This window comes from Psammomys obesus, unplaced genomic scaffold (genome assembly GCF_907164565.1).
Source record: "Psammomys obesus unplaced genomic scaffold, mPsaObe1.curated_primary_1811, whole genome shotgun sequence".
Taxonomy (NCBI): Eukaryota; Metazoa; Chordata; class Mammalia; order Rodentia; family Muridae; genus Psammomys; species Psammomys obesus.
In genome coordinates, this window is record NW_026596039.1 from 10,771,098 (window position 1) to 10,778,273 (window position 7,176).

Below are 7,176 nucleotides of genomic sequence, written 5' to 3' on the forward strand. Positions count from 1 at the left end.
AGAAAGAAAGAAAGAAAGAAAGAAAGAAAGAAAGAAAGAAAGAAAGAAAGAAAGAAAGAAAGAAAGAAAATGAGGACTGAGTGTGGAGGCTGAAGATAAGAAACCTTCATAATGGCTGAGGGGGGAAAAGGCCAGATGGTGGATGGAAGTAGATAGGAGGAAGCCAGACACAGCAGAGTAAAGTGGCCTCTGTGTGGTGTGGTGACATACACTAGCGATTTCAGCTGGTGGGCAACAAATGCAGAAGGCTCACCAGGCTTGAGGCCAATTTGGCCTACAAAACAAGCTCAGGACCAGCCTGGACTCCATGGAGAATGTAAGATAAGACTCTATCTTGGTTGGGGTGGTGGGTGGGCAAGAGGCTCCGATATGGCTCAATTGGTAGAGTTATTGCCTAGCACATATAATCCCCGAGTTCCATCCCTGACACTACAGAAACTAAGAACCATAGCACATGCATGTAATCCCAGCCATGCGGTGGTAGAGAAAGGAGAAATTTGAACTCAAGGCCATCTACAGCTGCATGGGGAGTTGGGAGCCAATATGGACTATATGAAACCTTGGGCTTCTAGGGTTTTGTTTTGTTCGGTCTTATTTGTTTGTTTGTTTACTTTTTGTTCTTTTTTTCGTTTTGAGAGAGTGGCCTTTGTTCTGAGTCCAGGTAGGACAGCGATAGCAGAGCAGTAAGAGCATGGTGCCTTCCAGCGTCCACACGCACATTGTAAAGCTGTGGGCAGATACTTCCAGACTCGCATGAGCTGAATAGATTCACTAGTTCAGGACCCAGAATGCTAACAGGGCTTAAAATAGGAAACTGAAATACTGTATAAGTCTGTATAAGCACTGTGATTATAATGCTGTCTCCAAATGGCCTGTGGCAATTATTCTAAGAAGCACAACAGCTGTATTTGTCCCCTCGTTGCCATTGCTGAAATTGACACTGTCATTGCTCCAGGAGGAAGGCTTGGCACTAATGATAGGGGGGCTGGCTATGGCTGGAGTGTGACAGACCTCTAGTTAGGGCCCTTAAAGACGGAAGAAAGGAGTGAAAAAATAAAGCTCGTAGGAAGCCAGTCTGCGGTGATGGATGTAGTCAGAGCGCCACCTTGTGGTGGTCTTTCTGCTTTAACAAATTCTGTGCAGCAAGAAAACTCTAACCAACCTATTTCAGACCATTTATTTATTTTATTTGCTTATCTTGGCTCTTTGAGGAAAACTCTCCCTGTGCAGCCCTGTGTGGCCTCGAACTCATAGTGACTCTCCTGCCTCTGCCTCTCAAGTGCAACAACACACCATTCTTTAAATTATGTTTGTTTGTTTATTGAAATGAAGTCTCTTGTTGCCCAAGCTGGTCTCAGTAATGGAGGATGACCCTGAGCTCCTGAGCCTCCTGTGTACCACCTCAGGCTGGGATTAAAAGCAATCTCCACACGCAACATTAAACTATAGAATTTATTACATTTTCATATTTATTCGGTGTGTGTTTGAGCATGTAATAACGTTCATGTGAGGATCAGAAGACAACCTGCAGGAGTTGGCCCTATCCCTTCACCCAGTGGGTCCAGGGGATCAAATTTAGGTTGTCAGGCTCCTCAGCAAGTGCCTGTAGCTGATGAGGCAACTCGCTGACCCCAAACTGTTGTGGATGTAAACATGTTTGTTTTAATCCCAGGTGTGGGAGATGGGACTAATTCAGATGGTCCACAGCAGCAAACTATCTGGCTCATGTGGGCTCTGAAAGGAACTCTTTGCCAGTTGCAGATAGTTTAAATTTAAGGACTCTGGAGAGAGAATGAATGCCAGGGCTCAGAGAGTGTGGGAAGCTTTGAGAAAGGGTGAGGCTGCTGCAGCTCCTGTTGCAGTGAGACAAGAAGTTGGAGATCTGAAAGAAAGATTGGACAGGCTCCAAGAAACTCAGCGACCCTACCCAGCAGGAAGCAGCTAAGAGAACTGCGACACCTCTCCTACTAACATTTTCTCCCTCCTGCCTGGTGCTTGGGTGTTGGAAATGATTGAGGTGGAGTAGGGAGAAGGAGATATAAGGAATGTAAGAAAAAGGATTTTTAAAAAGTACAACACTAAACTTTATTATATACTCTGTTTATAGATTATTCGGAAGTCGTATCACTCTTCAGTTTGCGTCACCATTCCTTCTTTGCTCTTAATTTCCCTTTTGGAGGTTCTGAACACCAATCCACACCCTCCTGAGCACTCTGTCAACTTACAGCTGTTGACTAGATACCCACCCCATTCCAACTGCTTCATTCTTGCTCTTGCTCCTTCAAATCTGATTCAAAGGAGCCTTACAGTTTCCTTAATTGACTTTATTTTGGTCATTTTGGGTTTTTGTAGCCTTGGCTGTCCTGGAACTTTCTGGTCTTGAACTCAGAGATCCACCTACACTCTGTCTCTGGAGTGCTGAGATTAAAGGCATGTGCCACCAACACCCAGCCCTTCAATGGCTTCTTAAAAGTAGAATTCCTGCTGGGTGGTGGTGGGACATACCTTGAATCCCAGCACTTAGGAGGCAGAGGAAAGTGGATTGCTGAGTTCAAGGTCAGCCTGGTCTACATAGTGAGTTTCAGGACAGCCAAGGTTACACAGAGAAACACTGTCTCAAAAAACAAACAAGAAAGAGAATTCCTAAGAGTAGGAATAAGTAAAAACTTCCATGCCTGAAAAGTTTTGAAACAGAGCTGAGCATAAAAAAGCCTTAATCCCAGCATCCTGGAGGCTGGGACAGGAAGATTGCCAAGAGTCTGACGCCAGCATAGACTATACAGCAAGACTCTATCTCAAAACAAACAATATTATTTAAAACCATATTGAATTTTGGCATAGGTTACAGAGATCAAATTCTGTAAGGTCTTAGATGTTCCCTGCCATCAGGAGCTGGCTACAAACGATTTATTTCATTTACACAACAGAGATCAGACAATGGAATAGAGTGATTTCATCCTGGGCCTAAGGGGACCTAGCTTGCACACTCACTTATCAGACTGGTGTAAGGGATCTGCGGAAGGCCGAGACTACAGAGATCTCCCACTCTTTTCCTGGGCAGACAAAAGCTTTCCTGATCCAAGAGAAGTTTCTGGCGAAAATCTGAGCCATAGGCCTGGGCAGTAAAAGCGCACAGAAGCTCAGTGGAAACGCAGACAGTACCAGGGATGTGAAAGATCTGCAGACGCCATGAAAGGCGCTCCACTGCAGAGTATAGCAAGCCATACTGGAGGCACAGAGATTCGGAGTCTTCAAGAGACAAACACACTAAAGAGTTGAGGACGAACTTTTGTGATCCTCTTGTCTCTACCTCCGGAGTGATGGGGTCGCTAGGGTGACACCATGCCTGGGTTTTGTGGTGCTTTATGTTCACAATGTGCCTGTTCAGCCTCCATGGACTGCAACTCACAAATAGTGACCCACGACTGTAGAGGGATTTTAATTCAGAACATGGCTGCATGCTAGGCAAACAGGCTTCCAGCTGAGCCACACCCTGAATCCCAGAAAAGTTCAAAGGACCCTAAGCACTAGCTTTTTCAGAGCACAATCATGCAAAAATGCAATTAGCTATTTTCAAATTAACATTACTCCTACTAGAGGACACTTTTCTCTACCCCGATAGCTTTGATTTTTCTAGGAATTTTACCAGAAGCACAGGGCTCCTGACTTGACCACATCCTCTTTATTGTGTGTAAAAAGAAATTTTTACTCGCCTGCTTCAGTTTTTGTCTGAAGGCTTACTACCGCCTCCTGCTAACCTAGGTCTAGTTCTGGAAGCTTCTGGCCTCCATACAGTGTAACCTAGGCCTAGACTGTTTTCAGCCTCTGAGACTTACTGCTGAATAAACTCGGCCATTTTTGTTCTTTCTGAGCTCAGGGATGGCTGTTCAACTCAGCTGTTCTGGCTTGAACTCCCTTCCCAGCTGACTTATTCAATCTGGTTTGTCTTTTGGCCTCTGAATTGTTCTGCTTGGCTTCAAACTAACTCCAGCAATCTGCTCTAATTTTCTGGCTCCTTCTCATTCCCTGGCTTGTTCTTGTCTTCACCTGTGTGTAACTTGTTCTCTCATTCAACCTCTCTCTATATAAAATTCTCCTGGTAAAACTGCCTCTGCTCTTTCTGCATTGCCCCTTAAGTAGCTTTCTTTTCCTCTCTCTTCTCATGATAGTTGGGCGTATCATTTTGTCAAATCTTTCTCTGATTCTGTCACTGTTTCTGCCACTCAATTAGACATCACTTTCAAACATGCATGCTTCTGTCTAAATTCAACTTTACCTTTGTTAGTTTGGGATTAAAAGTGTGTACCACCACACCTGAATCTAGGCTGTTCTTTACCTGAAACTTGCTTTACTACCTGGCTGGCCTTGACCTCAGATCTGCTTGCCTCTATCTTTGTAGTCCAGCCAGATCACACAGGCTTAGAAGATCTTTGGATGTGATTGCCTGACAGAGCAGCCATGTTCTGAATTAAAATTCCCCTACAATCGTGGGTCACTATTTGTGAGTTACAGTCTATTGGGGCTGAAAAGAGAGAACATAAAACAGAAGCAGACATTCCCAAAGAAGATTTTCATAAACATTGAAGCAGAGATGGAAATTCATTCTGTCCATATACAACAGAACCTGGTTGCTTTTTGTTTGAGCTTGTTGTTTGTGGACGTGGCCACACGTGACAGTCACCACGGAGTTTCAAGCACATGCCTGTGCCTGTTCTCATATCCCATGACTTCAGAAGCAACGGAGGTAAGCCTGGTCATCTTATGTGTGTAAGTTCAGGCATACTGGTGCAAGTGTTTGTGTGTGTGCGCAAGTATGTGTGTGGAAGCCAGAAGTCAAAATCAGGTCATTGTTGACTTTCTCTCTCTCTCTTTTTTAAGTCAGGGTCTCTCATTGAACCTGGAGGCTCACTGACTGGGCTAGGCTGTGTAGCTGCCACAGAGTTTCCCAGTAAGAGCCTGAGGCTCTCAAGTGCCACCACATCCCTCTCCTCTTTCAAGTAGCCCAGGCTGGCCTCACATTTGATATGTAGCAGGAGATGACCCTGAACTTAATCTTCATGCTGGAGTTAAAGGCATGCGCTCTGATTCTTGTCATTTTGCTCTTAAAGGATGTGGTTAGGAAAGCTGACATAAGAGTGCTGTGATATCTGTACCTGGGAGGCTGGGGCAAGGAAATTGTTTAAATTGTGATGTCAGCCTGGTTCTGGTGGTCGGAGTGGTGACTGCCCAGCCCTGTGGACCCGGGGATATGGACTTCACCTAGAAAAGTGAATGGCACACAACTTCAGTTGTGGCCAGCGCTTCACTGGGAGACCAGTGTGGAAGGTGCCGGAGGATACCATCTAGGTGTTCCAGTGTTCCTGGTGCACCTAAGGTTGCCTCAGTGACCAGGTGTTTATCTTCCATATACAAAGCAGTCCTTAGAGCCAGGTGCTATAGCGCAGGCCTCTAATCCCAGAGCTCTGGGAGGCAGAGGCAGGTGGATCCCCGTGATGGAGGCCAGCCTGGTCTACAGGGTGAGTCCAGGACAGCCAAGGCTACAAAGAAACCCTGTCTGGAAAAAAAACCAAACAACCAGTCAAACAAACAAACAAACAAAAGAAGAGATGTGTCTCATCACCCCTCTCCCCCCAGTCCCAAAGGCAAAGGCATAAGTGGGTTAAAGTTCTTGCTGAGCAAGCCTGACTGGCTGAGTTTTGAGCCAAAGACCCTGTGGCGAAAGGGGAGAACCCATTTCTGAAGGTTGTTTTCTAATCTCCACAAATGTGCTCGCACGCACGTGTGGGCACACACACACACACACACACCAATAATAACGATAGTAATAATAATAAATCCTATCCTGGGGTGGCTTAGTTCCCATGGGTTTAAAGGTCAGCTGTAGCTCCCTCCCCAGTTAGCACCAATCCAACCCCAAAAATGTTCAGCTGAGGTTCACCTTGACTACCTTGCATTTCAATCTCTTTCCTTCGCTCTTGCTGCTCTTCCATCTCTCCTGACCACCAAAACACTCAATAAGATTCCTTATACAAAGCCCTTTGGAGTTTACTGCGACAACTGATGTCCATGGTGATCCACAATGACAGATGCCAAGATGGGATTTTGCAGTCCGACCACCTGAGGTCTGGCTAGGAAGAGGGCACCATTGTTATAAACACTGCCCACACCAAGGAGACCTAGAACTCTTCCAGCTTTGCTGTGTTGCATTAGAATAGCACAACCACGGGAAAGAAACGGGTGGCTACTAGCTAGTGCAATGTCTGGGATATTTGAGGTTCGTTCATTGCATTGGGTTTTGTCAAAGGTAGACAAGACTGAGAACTGAGAACCTGGATTTAACCAGCAGAATAAATGTGCTTAAAGAAGTCAATTTCCCAGCAGAAACAGTCATTGTTGGAAGGCTTTTGTTTTGCTTCTCAAGACAGGGTTTCTCTGTTATAGCCCTGGATGTCTTGGAACTCACTTTGTAGACCAGGATCTCCCTGCCTCTGCCTCCCTCCAGAGTGCTGGGATTAAGGGCATGTGCCACCAAGCCCAGCTGTGTTGCAAGGCTTTTAAAATGGCAATTTGTGACGTTCTTCCTTTTAATTAGAATGCCTGCTCCATTAATATTTAAAGTGCTTATTGACATTAACATATTTAGATCCCTGACCTTATTATCTGCTTTCCAGCTTATTTCTTATTGTTGTTTTTTTTTTTTCTTTTATGTCTTAGATAGGACATCAAACTCAGTATATAGCTGAGTATGACCTCGAACCTCTGATCCTCCTCCTTCCACCTCAGTGCTGGAACACAGGCACAGCAAGCCATCCTTCCCTGTTTAGGGGTGGCTAGAGGTTGAACCCAGGACATCCTGCACACTAAGCAAGCCAACTGAGGTACAGCCGTTTATAGCTGCTTATAGCACGCTAATCAATCACGCCTAGGGCCGCCTATCTGCTAGGCAAACTAAACGAGCTGTATCCCTAACCTACTGCCCTTGGTTGTTTACATTTCTATCTTCATTACCTTTTAGCTTTTTAATTATAGGTTTTATTTTTTATTTAATAGTTGTTGGAATTCATATATACACTCTTTTTCTTCCTTTCTTTTTCCTTCCTTCCTTTCTTCCTTCCTTCCTTTCTTTCTTTTTCTTTCTTTCTTTCTTTCTTTCTTTCTTTCTTTCTTTCTTTCTTT